Here is a 17291-nt window from a genome sequence, read left to right as displayed (position 1 = left end):
AATGGAAAGTTTTAAATGATACCCAAAATAATACGGTATTGGGGTAGGTGTGTGCCTAGAACAAAGGTATGGGGAAGAGAGACAGGAAGGCTTCCATATATTAGCTCAAGCAGTAGGCTCAGAAAAGGGCAAATATACTCTGGAGTGCAGCTGGGGCAGGATGACGCAGTATTTTATCATCAGTGCAGAGTTAAAGGATCAGAAGATGGTAAAACAAACCCTGAACAGTGAACAGCATAGTGGTATAGGGTAATGCTTCTCAAACTTTATGCGTATACTAGCCACCTGGGGATCTTGTTATAATGAAGTTTCTGATTCCAGGGTGGGGTCTCGAAGTCTGCATTGCTAACAAAGTCTCCGGGGGTGCCTCTTCTAGATTACACTGTGAATATTAAAGAAAGTGGATTCTGCACCCAGACTTGTTGGGTTCAAATTACACACAGTTACCCCTGATTAGCTGCTATCTTCAGTAAACTAGTCTCTTCGTGCCTCAGTTTTCTTATCTATAAAATGGAGATCAAATGAGGTATTCTCTGTAAAATAAATACTATTTAAAAGTCACGGATTATTAGTGTCACTTCACCTGGAGAGGGCAAGAGGGCTTAGCATGGAGTGCGAGTCAAAGAAGTCTTAGCCGTACTTTCATAATTTCTAAAATAAGAAAGTATTCCAGTGTTGATGTGTGTGCGGATTTCCCTCCTCTCCCATGCAAGCAAGTTACATAAGAAGCCGGATTAGTTATGCCCGTGTTACGCTCAGGGCGTCTGAGGGAGCCTGTTTGCCAACTGTTTTGGGTCCTCGGATGGAGACACCCTGCGTGGGGATGGTTTTTGATTGGGAGCCGAACCCTAAATTCCACTCCCTTATGCAGGACTCACGCGGCTCTCAGGTATTTGGAAAGGAGTGGTGGCCACAGCGAGGCGCTCGGGAGAGGCGCTGGGAGCCGAGCGGGGGCGAGGCGGGGAGGGCGAATGAGCCGGGGCGCGGGGAGCGAAGAGGGCCGGCCCACGTGGACCACCGGGCCGGGCGGGGGCCGGGGCGGCCGGTGGCCGGGCCAATCAGCAGGGCTCGCGGTGGGCCCGGCCCCTCCCGGCCAGAGCGCCTGCAGGCTCGGCTCCGCACTGCTAGCTGCGCGCGGCCCGGACGGGGCGCACCGACCCCCTGCGTGCGGCTGCAGCCAGACCCCAGGAGTGGACTCGCACCCGCGCTTCTGCAGCCGCTGCTTTTCTGCGGCAGTTTCGGACTCGGAGAGACCTGGGAACTTTCACAGTGAGCCTGCCGAGGTGATGGGCCACTGCCGGGGCGCCTGCGGGGAGGTGGCACGGTGAGCATCCTCCGGCTCCGGTGCCGAGATCCGTGCCTCGTCCTGGACGCGCCAGCCCGATTTGGATGCGGCTCTAGTCAAGTAAGAAGGGTTGGAAGGGCAAAAGAGGGGTTGGGAAGATCGGGTTGGGGTGGCGCTGGACCCAGTGCTCAGTCTCTGTCTCGTGGGCGGCACCTGCCTCTCAGGCTGATACCGACTTGACTCGGCTCGGGGCAGCCCCCCTCATCCCGACGCTCATGAGTTGCGGGGTGACCTCCTGTGCGGTAATTGGTTTGCACCCCGAAGTTGGAAGCGGCGCTCCTAAGTGGGGATGCGTGGCTGGGGCCGGGCAGCGGCCGCTGCCAACTTCGGGGTTCGTGTCTGCCTCTCACAGATGCCCGGGGTGCTCCTGGGGGGCCAGAGAGGCCACTTGAGGGATCTAGGTATGGGGAGGGGGAGCGCGAGCTCGGGGTGAGCGATAGTTTCGGAGAAGCCGGCCTTGGGGCTTCATCCCTTGAGTCTGAGCCCGTATTGTGATAGGAGCCAGCTTAGCCTACACCTGCAGCCCCGGTTGCGGGGCTCTTGCTGGAAGGACGCCGCGTGCACTCGGGGCGCATCTTTCAGCTGAAGCGCTCAGCCTCCCGCCCAGGTAGAAAACTAGAGCAGGTCTGGAAGTTCTGTCTCTTCGCCCTTTAGGCACCTCGGATTTGTCCACCAGGCCGGAGTGGCTACGTTGCTTCCCCTCTTTTTCAGACCTTCTCTTGCCTCATTTGCCATGTCTGTCTGCTCCTGGAAGGAAAGGCATCTTTTAATCCTAAACTCATGGCTTGGGAAGGATGGGAGGTGGAAAGCCTGGTATCCCGCACCTAGGGAGGCAGCCGAAGCCAGCGCAGTGCCGCTGGTGCGTTTTTCTCCTGATTCAGTAGCATTTAACGTCTGGGGGTTCCACGGACGCCTTAGCCAAGCTATGATTCAACTCCCAGGAAGATGTACACGCACAGGTTCATGGACTCGCTGAGAACTCCCCATGTGCCTGCATCCCTCCACCCAATCAGGGTTTAAGGACCCCTCTTGATGAAGCATCTGCATCCCTGTACTCTTTTCTCCTTTAACTTTTCTATGGCCGTCCCTCCAAGGCTAACAAGGTTGATGTGATGTGACAGGCGATCCCGGTGTGTGGGGATGGGCGTGTTCAAAGCCTTGGTCGGCTTCTTTCTCTAACATCCTTGCTATAGAGATTATCCACACCAGCCCGAAAATTCCACCTGCACACTCAGACACCCACACCTGCCCAATCACAGTATAATCAGTGTTTTCCACTTGGTCATTCTTGAACAGATGTATGACTTAAAAAAATTCTTCAACAGCTTGCTGTGGGTTTACAGTGACAAGCATTCCTGCTAAGTTTGTAGTCATAAATCAGTGCACAAGCCTAGTACTTCCTTTGGATTGGAAATACAGATCTTAATAAGGCACAGGAGAACAGTTTTCAGAATCATCATGACTAATGATGACTTGTGTCCTCCCAAACTGACCTCGTGAGTTGGCATTGCTCATTTGTGCAAACAGCTTTCTTCATATGTGTGGACGTTTCTTGATCGATAATCTCATAAAGCTGTATTTCAAGGTTTCCTCTCTCAGTTCTGCTCATTGTTCGCTTTGCGTGACTTTTCTGTCTTCCCTCTGTGCCATTTTAACTACCTTTGACACTTTAAAATTTATTACAAGGTTTTAAGTCACGATTCGACTTGGCCAATTTTCCCTGTTAAAGATAAGGAAGTTGCTGTTCCCAGAAAAGCAATAGCTGCTAGTTCACTTATTTTTCAGTGACTTTAATTTTTTTAACTTGTCTCCCAAACACACAAAAACCTTACAAATATCTCTACTTAATTACTGAATATTTTTCATTGGAGGCAACATTTCCATATTTCTAGTACTAGAATGTTCTAGGTCACTTGAATTTCAATATTCATTTTTTGCTTTTTTTAGAGATGTGTATTGTTTGATGACCTAGTTCCATTTAGTCTAAAAAAAAGTCTTTGTCCCCCTAACTCCTTTTCAGTGGCACATAGCCTTTCTCTAATAGCTGTTTTTATCTGCACAGCTCATTTATTGTTACACTTAATATAATACTTTGTTATGTAAATGATGTGTTGATGCATATGATATTAAAACTGCATTCCCTGGGGATTAACCCCTGGGGATGACATCATTACTAGCCAATCCTCTATCTGATTTGAACATACATTGACAAGGGTCACATTATCTTATTGAGCAAGGGTTTCTATATTGCCTGTGATGAATAGGAGAAAGAGGAAAGTCATTTTGGCTCTTTCTAACTCTCAATTAGCTGCCCAGTTGGAGCGTTTTGGGGATTTCTATACTAAGAAGCTTAGCTTAATAAAATTCTCAGATTGCAGTTTATAGATCTCCTTAGAATTTGCAGAAGTATGTTTCCCCCTTATGCCTCTTTCTTCTTTGGAAGTTTTTTACGCTACATTTTGGCTCTATTTCTTTACTATTATGGAGAGACATCATAGTAAATGGACTAGTCTTTTGAGTTTTTTGTCCTCAAGATAGATGGAACATCTAGATGATGGATTCTTTTGTATACACGTGTGCATTTCATCAGGTGTTGGATAAATAAATCTGCTAGGATTGGCAAAATGACTTCAAGTCCTAGAGCCAATCGTAGATGACTGGGAGATCATACAGTGGACTTTCTCCTGATTTGTTAGAGAGATACAGGATTGAGGGTGAGGGACAGGCAAGAGGAAAAAGACGTCCACAAAAGGGAAGGGATCTTGGCCACATTAATCACTTCATAGCTATTTGTTTTGAAAATATTATTAGAAAAAGCTCCCGGCCTTCCTAGCAGTCCTTACTTATAGACATAGGCTTGAGTTACACTTTGGAATAATAGTGCACTCAGTTTGTGATCTCTGGCAACCCCCCCCCCACAAGAAAAAATTAACTTTGGCTCCCCATCTATTTGATATCTGCTGGAACAATAAAAGTTAACTCTTTGTGGTTTACAGTTGCTAGTCAAGCTAAATCCATCTTCTTCCATAAAGTCAGTGTAAAGGGCTCTTATGTGGGTGTTTTTTAAACATAAGTTTAATTGCATAATCTGCTTTAAAGAAAAACTCAAAGGCTCACAGAATTTTAAATCTGGAGAGTACCTCAGGAGTTCAGTATTCTAAAAGATCAAGGGTAGAAGGTGTTATGACTTAAGTCCATTACGGTGTAAAAAGGACTGGGATACTAACTTCTAGCCCAGTGCCCTTTCCTGACTTTTCTGATAAAGGCCTGCAGGGTGGAGTTGGGATGGTGGAAGGACCCCTCATTTCATCTGTCTCTGCAGAGCAGGACCATGTCCACCTCTCTCAGTATCAGGGATCAGTTTGTTAGAATGTTAGGCTGATTGAACCCAGCTCAGGGATTTGACAACCGTATGTACCAACTAGCTTGGGCCACTTCCTAGTAGATGTCCTAGTATCTGCATTTACAAAAGAGACACTTAAAGGGGCGGTGGCAGTGGAAAAGAAGGGGGTCCAGTGACTCAGTTTGGCCCTATTTAAGCACGTGGAAAGACACAAATGTTAAAATTAAGATAAGGCATGATGTAAGGTTTGCGAGCTCAGAATATTAATTTATGGTGTGATCTGTCTCCTCTGTCATACTTTGTGCTTTTCAGCTGCTGTAAAACCAAACTGGTAATTTGGAATAAAACTATTTTCTGGCATGGTTGTGAGTAATGATAATGGTGCCCTGCATTTGTTGAACACTTCAGTGTGTGTCAGGTGTAGAATGTTGATGTTAATGAAACATCCTGGTTAATAAGTGGCTTTCTCTCTATGAATGAACTACCGATGTCCAAAGAGTCATGAATCTAAAACCATGTTGAATCTTTTTTGTTCACTCCTTTTAATTCAAAAGATGTCAGGATCTTACAGTAACAAGTCATTAGAGTGAGCATCGATAATTTTAATTCAAAAGCATGGTAGTGTCAGATATTAGGGAGTTCTTGTTAATAAAATGGCAAATAAAAATAAGACACTATATTTAGAAAGGTAGGTAGTAAAGATATTGCTAATTTGTCTCCTTTCGTAAGTTTGTAGTATTGTTAGTGCAGAAGAATAAAATACCTCTTCTAGAAAAATGCCCTTGTATTTCTTATAAAGAGAAAACACTAGGCTTTTTTTTAAGTAAAAAATATGGCATTGCAGAAAAAATAAGCTTTGTGGGTTTTTTGTTTTTTGCTGTAAGTTTATTTCAAACTAGAAAGCAATTGAACTTTTCCGCAGCACTTCGCTTGTCTTAACTAAAGGTGGAACTGTCCAAAGCCTGTGTTATTGCTCGTTTTTAAATGATGATTGCATCTGCTTGAATTCTCTGTTTCCTATCTATGCCACATGTCCCAAAGTTTTCTCTGAAAATTCACAGTTTTATTTATTTTATTCAATTTTATTTGATCTTCTGCTTAAGGAATCCTGAAAATATTAATGAGACTTCGGTCTGCCATAAGCACTTCCCTGTGCATCACTGGGGCTAAAACTCAGACTTTAGGCACAGGGTTTAAAATGATTAAAGGTTTCCAGCAAGGAAGAAACTTACAGACCATCTAGTGCAGTGGTTCTCAACTGGGGGCAGTTTTGCTCTGTAGGGAGACATTTTTGGTTGTCACAGCGTGGGATGGAATTAGATTGTGGTGTGCTGAGACCAGAGGTGCTGCTAAACTTCCAATCAGGCATAAGGCAGCCCCCACACAAAGAACTCTGCGGCCCAAAATGTCAGTGGTGCTCAGGCAGAGAAACGCTGGTCCAGGGTGACTTTTGGGGCCCACACCAGTGAAATGGCTAGTCCAGCGTCCCCAGCTCCCTATTTCTGGCAGGGAACTGAGGTCTCTCATGCATAAGTAGGATTCTTTTCCTCACTCTAGGCTTCTGTTTTGAAGATGTCTTTTGTTTTTGATTTCTTTAATTTATAAAGATCATACATGTGTGGGGTAGAAGATTCAAGCATAGTAAAAGAATATAAAAAGGTAAGTGAAAAATGAACCCAGTTCTGCCATTGAGATAATACCTTTTCATATTTTAATACATATATTTCCAATTCCCTCCTTCTGTCTTTATCCACAGAGAGATGTTGAGACCAAATCATTTTAGATAAATGGGGTCATATATCATATAATCTGTACTGCTTTGTTTACTGGGCAAAGGGCCATGGGAAGGCCTTTGGTGCACCCATGGCTGGGGAAGGAGTCTGACATCCCTCTGGTCAGCCAACATCCATGTGGTCAGGTGAAATCCCCTTGATTATGAAGACTTTCTATGGAGTGGTAGCCATTTACCTGCATTCATATGAGACTCAGATACACTCTGGAGCCATTCCAGGAAGGATGACAATTCGGTGAAGAGAGCTCTAGGTCATTCTTTTTCGTGGCTGTATGTTTTTCTATTTAAAAATGCATCTTCCTACTTGTCATAAAAACACCCAAAGTTAAAAAGCAATTTTGAGTTTCTTTATAATGTATTCCTCTTTGCCAAAGACAGCAAGTTTCATAATGTCAGTGCTGGAATACATCCTTCAGTTCGATTTTTTATTATTGGTGTCCAGTTTAAGATTTTAAGTAGTTTGAGAGCCAGAAATATTTTATACAGTGGGGTGTTTAATTAAGGCCATCCCAAAATATATTATTGGGATGAATTCTCTGCATATATCAGTGGGGGCAACAATTCACTGGGGCCAGCAATCTCCGTTACTATTTAAATCATTTGGCAGCTCTACCAGAAGCAGCCAGATTGTAATGTAAACATCTGTTACCTTTTCTCTGCTTTCAGAACTGATTATGCAACCCAGCTTCACATCCGAGACACAGCTTTCCTCATCTATATTTTTGGATTAATTCGTTCTCAACACACACACACACACACACACACACACACACACACACACACACACACGCACACACACACATCCACGGACACAAATCAAAAGAGCCGTAAAATTGGTTACCATGGGTCCAGTCCTCCCAGGATAAAACTTGCATCTTCTCCACACTCTGTCCTGCTCTTTGCAGACCGTTGGCTCTGCTCAGGAGCATGGAGCTCCATTAAGCAAGCTGGGGGATGGCTAGGAGTCTGTCCCCTGGCACCCGTCTGGTTCTCCTTGTGTGCTGAATTTCCACTCACCTCAGCTGGGGGGATTTGGGGAATGAATTGGTTAACATTGAAACGTCCCCCAATAAGGCCACGTAGGACCAGTGGGGCTTGGGGTGGGCGGGAGTGGGCAAGGAGACATTTAAATGGAATTGGACGTTAGATAGCAAATGTCTCTTTCACTAAAGTTTTCTGCAGGTATTTACCATTTTCACATTAGGGAATGCTTGTTAAATATGTGCTTTGTTAGCCTTTCAAAAAATCATAGTAGCTACAATAGCTATCATTTGTTGAATAAGGATGTTGCTGGGTACTGTGCTAAGTGTTTTATTTTTTAAAGATTTATTTATTTAATTGAGAGAGAGAGAGAGAGAAAGAGAGAGTGCATGGTGGGGAGAGGTGGGGGAGGAGAGAGAGAGAGAGAGAATCCTCAAGCAGACTCTGAGCATTGAGCCTGAGCACTGCTGAGCTCTGAGCCTGACGTGGGGTCCTATCTCTTGACCCTGAGATCAGGACCTGAGCCAAAACCAGACATCACTATGCTAAGTGTTTTTATTTTTTTTTAATTGCACTAAAATACAAATAACATAAGTTTACCTACTTAACACTTTTTATTTTTTTAAATTTTTATTAAGATTTTATTTTTAAGTCATCTCTATGCCCAGCGTGGGGCTTGAACTTACAAACTCAGGATCAAGGGTCATGTGTTCTGCCGATTGAGCCAGCTGGGCACCCCGCTACCTAACCATTTTTAAGTGTGTCATCCGGAGGCATTAATTGTTCACATTGTTGTGTAGCCCTCACCACCGTCTATCCCCAGAACTTTGTTTATCCTGTAAAACCCAAACTCTGTGCCCATTAAACAGAGCTCCCCTACTTAGCTCCTAACAGTTAATTCTTTTTCTAGCTCTAAGAATTTAACTGTTCCATGTACCTCACTGAAGGAGAATCATACAGTATTTGTCCTTTTGCGGACTGGCTTGTTTCACTTCGCATAGTGTCTTCGGGGTTCATCCATGTTGCCATGTGTGTCAGAATTTCATTCTCTTTTTTTCTTTAAATTTTTTATTGTTATGTTAATCACCATACATTACATCCTTAGTTTTTGATGTAGTGTTCCATGATTCATTGTTTGTGCATAACACCCAGTGCTCCACGCAGAACGTGCCCTCTTTAATACCCATCACCAGGCTAACCCATCCCCCCACCCCCTCCCCTCTAGAACCCTCAGTTTGTTTCTCAGAGTCCATCGTCTCTCATGGTTCGTCTCCCCCTCCAGTTTCCCCCCCTTCATTCTTCCCCTCCTGCTATCTTCTTCTTCTTTTTTTTTCTTAACATATATTGCATTATTTGTTTCAGAGGTACAGATCTGTGATTCAACAGTCTTGCACAATTGTAAATCCCATTTTGTTTATCCATTCATCTATTGAGGTGGATTGCTACTACCTTTTGGCTGCTGCGAATAATGCTCCCAGGCACGTAGGGGTACAGATATCTTCTTGAGTCTCTGCTTGCAATTTTTTTGGGCATGTGCTCAGAAATGGAATTGCTGGATCATATGGTAATTCCATTCTTAATTTTTTGAGAAACCATCATACAGTTTTGCATAGAAGCTGTATCATTTTACTGCACTATCTCATTTAATCCTCCCCCAATCCCTATAAGGTGGAGAGAGCCCTCATCAGAAAGGAGCCACTCCTTTCTGTACACCAGGAAGGTGAAGGACATTGGCTGGAACTACACAGGTAGCTTGTGGCAGAAGCCACAATTTGAACCCAAGCAGTGTGGGAGAACCAGACTCTTACTTGATCATTCATTCTTCCAGCTCAAGAAGATTGACCGAATGCCTCATGTGCACGGCCCAGGTGTGGTGGGGGAGAAGAGATAAGTAACAAATATGTTTATTGTGAGGAAAAGCTCTGAAAGTCCTCACCCTGCCACACTAAGGAATTTGATTGAGATGTGGAGCTCCCGTGGGCCATTCTCACTGTGAAATCAGTATTTGATCAAAATAATAAGAGGCCGGTAAATATACACTGTGGTTATTTTGGCTGCTAATATTAGAGCTGCCTCAAATCCTCTGGCGATTAATAACCATGCAGCTCATGGTGTTTAGAATGCCATGCCAATGTTTGCTTCTCGTTGGAGGTGGGGTGTAGTGGTGGGTGTAGACAGTACAAGGAAATAATTGAGATCAAGATAAGCCTTAGGTAGGATCTGAGTGATGACTGCGTTTTTATTTTACAGAGACAGTAAGCAGAGGACATGGGCATCTTTCTCACCAAAAACCCAGCTTAGTGGAATTATTGCAAAAGAAGACACGTTTAGTCACTTCATGGAATTAACAATTGATCAGTTTTGTGGTTCCCGAGTCCTTTATAAGCACCCCATGTTTATTCATTATTGTGATTACGCGGTGGAAGCTGCTGTGCTTGATGTGATGAGCAAAAGCAAGCCGCTAAGGCATTTAAATACACTTGAAATTAACGTTTGCACAAATAGGTGTCTGATGGGGTATTCTAATTTGATTCTAAAGGCCTAGAAATAAGCCTGTAGCTAAGGGTGTCCTCCTGGGAATCCTAAATCAGATGTGTGTAGCTCATTTGCAAGGTTTCTGTGTTATTTAAAAGGAAAACGGCGATGTTTGGAACACATCAGCCCCACGTCCTTTGTGGGTGAGTAGGCGGAGCAGAGTACCAGTAAGCTTGGCTGTTGATACTGGCCTAGCATATTGGGTTACCCTTTAGGATAGAGCAGCAAGCTCTAGTGTTCCTGATAGTGTGGGGGGAAAGTGAGCTTGTCCCGATATATACTCGAACAAAGTACACTAATCATCCTACGGAAGTATTAATCAGAGAAGGAAAATGCTCCTCAAGTCTGAAAGTTAAGGTCACCCTGAGAAAAACGACTGGCAGAATTCCTAGAAAACTCTTTTTCTTCAAGACATTTGATTCCAAATTTACTCTCTTCACATTTACAAAAGACTCATGATCCCAAGTGTAAACTCAGTTTCTGGTTTGATGTGCAAATATTTCTGAACCATAGCATAAACAGACATGAACTTACAAGCAGTTGACGACATTCATATACAAGTTTCAAAGTCCTCATTGACTCAGAAGTAGGTAACAAGGAGAGATGAATGTAGGGTTTACGCTGATTGTAATTTTTTTTTGTCCTCTGAACATTCTGGATTTAAAAAATCTATTTCATGTTACCAAGTCTTATTTGGTATGCCAGTATCCCAATTCCAGTTTTATTACAATTCTTTTTATTGAAGTGTAGTTGGCAGACAACGTTGCATTAGTTTCAGGTGTACAACATAGTGATTCGACAGGTCTGTACAGTACCCTGTGCTCACCACAACTGTAGCCACCCTCTGTCACCATAAGATGCTCTTAAAATAGCATTGACCCTATTCCCTATGCTGTTTCCCCCTGACTTACTCAGTCCATAACTGGAAGCCTGTATCTTCCACTGTCCTTCACCCATTTTGCCCATCTCCCTAAGCCCTCTTCCCTCTGGCAACTCAGTTTGTTCTCTGTATTTATGGATCTATTTCTGCTTTATGTTAGTTTGTTTCTTTGTTTGTTTTTCAGATTCCACATATAAGTGAAATCATATGGTATTCGTCTTTGTCACTTAGTCACTTACTTCACTTAGCATAATGCCCTCTAGATCCATCCATGTTGTCACAAATGGCAAGATCTCATTCTTTTTTTTAATGGCTGAGTAATGTTCCATTTCGTGTGTGTGTGTGTGTGTGTGTGTGTGTGTATTCCATTGTGTGTGTATATATGTCCGTATATATATATATCATATCTTCTTTATTCATCTATTGATGGACACTTGGATTGCTTCCATATCTTGGCTATTGTAAATAATGCTTCAATAAACATAAAACATAGGGGTGCATATATATTTTTGAATTAGTGTTTTTGTTTTCTTTGGGTAAATACTCTGTTGTGGAATTACTGGACTGTATGATATTTGTATTTTTAATTTTTTGAGGAACCTCTAAACTGTTTTCCATAATAGCTGTACCAGTTTGTATTGCCACCAACATTGTGCAGGTATTCCTTTTTCTCCTACAATTCTTCATATTTTCACTGAGACTAGTGCATAAGAACCACCTGGAGGGTATTGTTAAAGCACAGATTCCCAGGGCTCACCCTCAGAGCCACTGGTCTAGGATGGAACCTGAGAATTTGCAGTTTTGATGAGCTCCCCCAGAGCACTGAGGGGTCAAACCCATGCTTTACACTTCTTTTTACAGTTCATCTTTCAGAGTTAAAAAATTGTAATATGGACATTTTCATACAACAAGGTTGTTTTGATGAGGTTATGAGTTTTTCATTTTGTAATATGCTGGTTAAGTTTGTCTAAACAGTACAATTCTGAAGATCAATTTAAATCACTGAACCCAAAATACAAATTAGATGTTGTTTGGATCAGTGTTATATATGAGAAACTGATTTTGATAACACCTGTAAGTTTCTTTTGGAGTGTAAGTTATATTTTCCATAGTTGAGAACTTTTAGAATAAGAATTGCATGTTGTTTAAATGGATATTGAGGCAGTTTGGCTGTTCAAAGCACGTAACCAGCATATCACCTGCTTCTGTCATCTGGCTGATGTCTACATGGATCAGGAAAAAAATGGCCTCTATTTTCGTATACTTTGAGTCTGATTTAAATTGTAATCCTATCGGCAGGTGACACACAGGAATTTCGTTTTGGTTCCTGTATAGTTAAGACTCAGCAGATGTTAAAAGCTGACGTGGATTTAAGATTTCATCCGTTCTGGGAATAATTGAAGATTTAGTTAGGACCAGAAGATGGAGTTGCAGATAGAGTTATAGGGCTTGAGGGGGTATGGAAAGTTTTTGCACAGATGCCTGGCTTGTTGCATTCTCTTACCACTTGGAGGAATAAATTAGCATCTGTGTTTGCTTAAATGAAAAGCTTTCCATGGATTTTACTTTGTCTTGCACTATTAACAAGAACTTAAAGTTTGCAAACCAGAGTCTCTTCTGAATAAAAAACAAATGCTGAAGAACTTGATTTTTTAAATCTTGATTCATTTTTTAAAAAAATGGCAGTTTTGTGAGAATTTTTCGAGATAGTCTGACTTATAGAAATGTGTAGGTGTTGGCAGGAAGGTTACCATTGGCAGCCACCAAGAAGAGTGGATAGGCTGGGTCGGAGTCACTTAACCTTCTCCGTCTCCAGAGCTGTGTTTTAATTACATGGCTGGTTTGCAGAACCGTGATGCTCTCTCGAAGGCTGTGCCGTGTTGCGTATGACTAGGTTTGTACTAACATTTCCTTGGGACCCATCAGTCACTGTTGTCCCTTCAGCCGGTTTCACTTTGGTTATCTTTGCCCAACTGTCAAGATGCTATAGCTCATGGCCGCCTGCCATGGTGCCCTTTGTCTCCCTCCAGTTCTCCACTCCAGACAGTTAGAGATGAGGCTTCCAGGTTGAGTGGCAGACTAGGGCGCGACAGAAGCTAGTTTACATGGAAGACAAAACACCAGACATATCCACTTATATATATATAAAAAAAAATGTGGCATTTTTCTGCTGGCTGGGAATGGCGGGTCAGTGTTATTACATTGACTCTGGACAGTGATGCCCCCAGTGATAATATGGGATCACAGCAACCAGCGACCCTGCGGAGGACCCACTGGTAACATGCAAGTGGTAAAAAAATAAAAAATAAAGGTAAAACTGCAGTAAGATTAAAAGCAAAGCTCCCCTTTAATGACCCCTCCAACCCGTTTCTAAACCTCTCTCCCCAAATACTATTAAGAGTTGGACTGATATCATTCTGTACATATTGCAAATACATTATGTCTCAAAGAAATCCCGACATGAGGAGGGAGAATGGACTGATGATGTGCTGGTAGACTCTTTAACCATTTGAAGTTTATTTGTCAGTGCTCACTGATCAACAGAAGTCGGAAGCAGATCAGGCATTTTACGTTTATTTCAAAGTGTAATGTGGAAACATCAAAACATGTTCAACTTTTCAGTTTGTGTTATTTAAATTATGTATGTTTACTAAATATGCAGTATTGTATGAATTTTCTCCCTTAAGTAATTTACTATACATCAGGTTCAATAGTTTGCATTGTTTGCTTACCATTATCTTGGAGTCCTGTCATGTTGGTACATACATAGCGCTTGTCCGTTTCTTTAACTGCCTAACTTTCATTAGGAATGCACTACATTTTATTTAGTTGTTCCCTACAGGTGGATATTCAGATTTTTCCATTTTTTTCTGTTACAGGGAGTATTATGAGAACATTCTTTTTTTTTTTGAAGTATAGTTGACATACAATGTTATATTAGTTTCAGGTGTACAACATAGTGATCCAACAGTTATATACGTTACAAAATGCTCACCATGGTTAAGTGTAGTTAGCATCTGTCAGTACAAAGTTATTACAATCTTATTGACTGCTTTCCCTATACTGAACTCTTCATCCCTGGGACTTATTTATTTTGTAATTGGAAGTTTGTACCTCTTAATCTACTTCACCTATTGTGCTCATACTGTTTTCCATAGTAGCTGCACCAATTTACATTCCCGCCAACAGTCCACGAGGGGTTCCCCTCCTCTTTTTTTAAGGATTTTATTATTTATTTATTTGAGAGAGAAAGGGAGAGAGAGAGACACAGAGCATGTGCATGAGATCAGGGGAAGGAGGAGGGAGAGGGAGAAGCAGACTTCATGCTGGGTGTGGAGCACAACTCAGCTTGATCTCGGGGCCCTGAGATCATGACCTGAGCTGAAATCAAGAGTCTGATGCCTGACTGAGCCACCCAGGGGCCCCGAGGGTTCCCTTTCCTATGAGAATGTTTTTGAACAAATTTATACCTCACACTGAGATTCAATGTTTACTGTTTAAAGCCCTCTCATAATTACATGTAGCTTTGGAGCCAAATGCTAGTTTTTTTTTTTTTTTTGAAATACACCCGGAAGAGACACGTTAGAGGATGTGTTTTATAGTGTTATAGTGTTAGGTTGCTTAAGAATGCATCTGGAAAATGTGGGGACAACAGAAAATCTCTTTCATTATTATGTTATCTTGGAATTAAGATATATGAACCCCAGAACACATCAGGCTTTGGACATTATATGTAAACAATCTTACAAGTTCCAGTAGAACTTTCTGCCATGAGGGGAGAAAATTCTAAAGTCTGTGTTGTCCGTTAACAGAAGCCGCTGAGCCACATGGGACTGTCGAGCACTTGAAGTGTGGCTGTTGTGACAAAGGAACTGAATTTTACATTTTATTTATTTTAAATAGCTTTACATTTAAAGAGCCACTTGCGTGTAGTGGCTGCCATTTTGGACAGTGCAGGTGGAAGGTAAACTCCGTCAGAGCCCGGGTACAGCTACTATTTTACTATTTTACTCCCGAAATGTTTTAGTAAGTGACTCATCAAGAGATGGAAATGTAGTCCATTGTGTTCAACAAGAGGCTCAAGCCTCTTTCACTGAAAATAGAGAGATAAATAATAGCCTGAAAACAAGACGGACTCGTTAAGATTTATCAGGCATTTTCCTTCCCTCGTTCAGGCTCCTGTCTGCTCTGCCCTGGCTGGGCTGCCTGACGGGAGCCGCATCATTCTACTGGGGCAGTTCTTTGTAAAGTGAATTGATGGCTATGTAAATACAGCCATTAACCTCAAGCACCTCAGACAGCTCCTTGGGCGCTGTAGTTCTCTTGCCCTTGAAAATGCTGGTTGATGGATGCGAAGATATTAAAAAAAAATTTTTTTTTTTTCTCTCTGACTGTTGGAAACACTGGACCTTTTAAAGATTGGCCAAAGGAGCCAGTGAAATTGAGGGCCTACTAGGTGTAAATACTCTGGCAGGGGTTTGGGATTCTGTTGTTGCAGAGGGATATTTTATAGGTTTACTCTAGATAGATAAGAAATAGGGCTCTGTGTTTTCTTTTTTTTTTTTTTAAAGATTTTTATTATTTATTTATTTGAGAGAGAGAGAATGAGAGAGAGAGAGAGCACATGAGAGGGGGGAGGGTCAGAGGGAGAAGCAGACTCCCCGCTGAGCAGCAGGGAGCCCGATGCGGGACTCGATCCTGGGACTCCAGGATCATGACCTGAGCCGAAGGCAGTCGCTTAACCAACTGAGCCACCCAGGCGCCCAGGGCTCTGTGTTTTCATAGGTACTTCTTTGAATAAAACACACACACTGAGATATAATTTGAAAGCATGGGTCAAAGGAAGTTGGTGGAAAATTTGCTCTGAAAGCAAATGGAGTTTTATAATTCTAAAATTTTGTATATATTTAAAAATTAATAGCATGTCTTGCGATTAAAAATGCCTTCCCTTTCTTTTCTTGGAAGACAGTTGTCGGAGATTGAGTGGGGGTGGAGACAGACAGAAGGTAGATAGGATTCCCACGTTGAAAATGCATTTGGTTGGGATGCCTGGCTGGCTCAGTCCGTAGGACATGCAACTCTTGATCTCAGAGTCGTGAGTTCGAGCCCCCCGTTGGGCGTGGAGCCTACTTAAAAAAATAAAAAAGAAATAAAATGCATTTGGTTGTAGGAAAAGTAGCAGTTGTGTAGAAGTAGGGCCAAAGGATGACAGTTACTGGTGTCTTGATTTTCTGATGTCATCTGAGATCTCTTCCCCTTGCTTATTCTCCCAATGACCACCTTGACCATCTCATTTCCTAGAATGCCTAAACTCGCTCCTTCCTCAGTGACTCTGTACTTGATGTTCCTTTGCTTGGAACGTGCATCCTGTTTGTTTTCCTATCTTTTTTGGCTGGCTCCTTCTCATTCTTTAAATGAGTTTACTCATTTACTGTTACAGTACTCATGTACTGTTACCTCAAGTACATAAATCCCTTACCTACTCAGAGCAACAGCTCTCTGGCCTCTTATAAAGAATTGGTGGGTGTTTCCAAAGCTCACTAGGTGGAAATGCTTTGAAAGCTGCAGCTTACTCTATAAATGCACACTGTCATTATTCCTGAAGTTCTGCCAAAAACCACATTGCCTCTGCCAAGCTGTAGTGATCTTCCATAAGGCTGGGCATTGGTGTGAAAACGCAGAGGTGTTGAATTCAGAGTTTGAGCTTCTACCTTTCCATCTGATCCTCAGAAAATGCCATCGCTTCCCTGAGCTTTCCGTCCTTCCACATTGGCACACAGGGGAGGAAAGCTGTGACCTTGCTCTTGGGTTTGGATGGGACAGAAACACACATGGTTTTATAATTAAATTTCACAGAAGACAAAACCTGAAAATTCAAACCATACAACACCTTAGTTTCATAATAAGTGCAGTTGAGGTATTGTTTACATCTGAAAATACGATGAGGAAGTATGCAACACTGACCAATCTGAGTCTTCTGAAAGGTTCCCTGAGGCAATGAAAGGCACCATATTGGCACCTTTCTTTCATTGACTTAATCATTGGTCGTTCCTCTTTACAGAGCGTCTATCTACAATACAGGGTTGCGGAAGAGATGCTCATTGCCTACGTAGTATCCATTTTCCCCCTTCCTTCCTAACACTGATTTCTAGTGAGGCACATGCTGTACAGAATCCTGACTCTTTCACAGCCTCTCTGGCACTAGAGTGGCTGCATGAGATTCATGTAGAAATGTCAGGTGGTATTTCTGTGGAGTCTTCCTAAAATCAAGAGTGGAGCCCTTTGGGGTGCCTGGGTGGCTCAGTTGTTAAGCATCTGCCTTCAGCTCAGGTCATGATCTCAGGGTCCTGGGATCGAGCCCTGCATCGGGCTCCCTGCTCAGCAGGAAGCCTGCTTCTCCCTCTCCCACTCCCCC

General features: G+C 42.6%; 1 protein-coding gene across 2 annotated transcripts in view; it reads left to right on the top strand.

The window, feature by feature from the left end:
• Window positions 1-983: 983 nt before the first annotated feature.
• TAFA4 (TAFA chemokine like family member 4) overlaps window positions 984-17291 on the top strand; it is a 185343-nt gene continuing 169035 nt past the window's right edge. For both annotated transcript variants that reach the window (XM_073901771.1, XM_073901770.1), the window contains exon 1: window positions 984-1405. The gene's annotated coding sequence lies outside the window, so the exon portion shown is untranslated. The remainder of the gene's footprint in view (window positions 1406-17291) is intronic.

The sequence above is a fragment of the Callorhinus ursinus genome, unplaced genomic scaffold, assembly GCF_003265705.2.
Source record: "Callorhinus ursinus isolate GAN/ISIS: 27379988/994484 unplaced genomic scaffold, GSC_fseal_2.0 scaffold15, whole genome shotgun sequence".
Lineage (NCBI taxonomy): Eukaryota > Metazoa > Chordata > Mammalia > Carnivora > Otariidae > Callorhinus > Callorhinus ursinus.
This window is presented reverse-complemented; position numbering and strand designations above follow the sequence as displayed.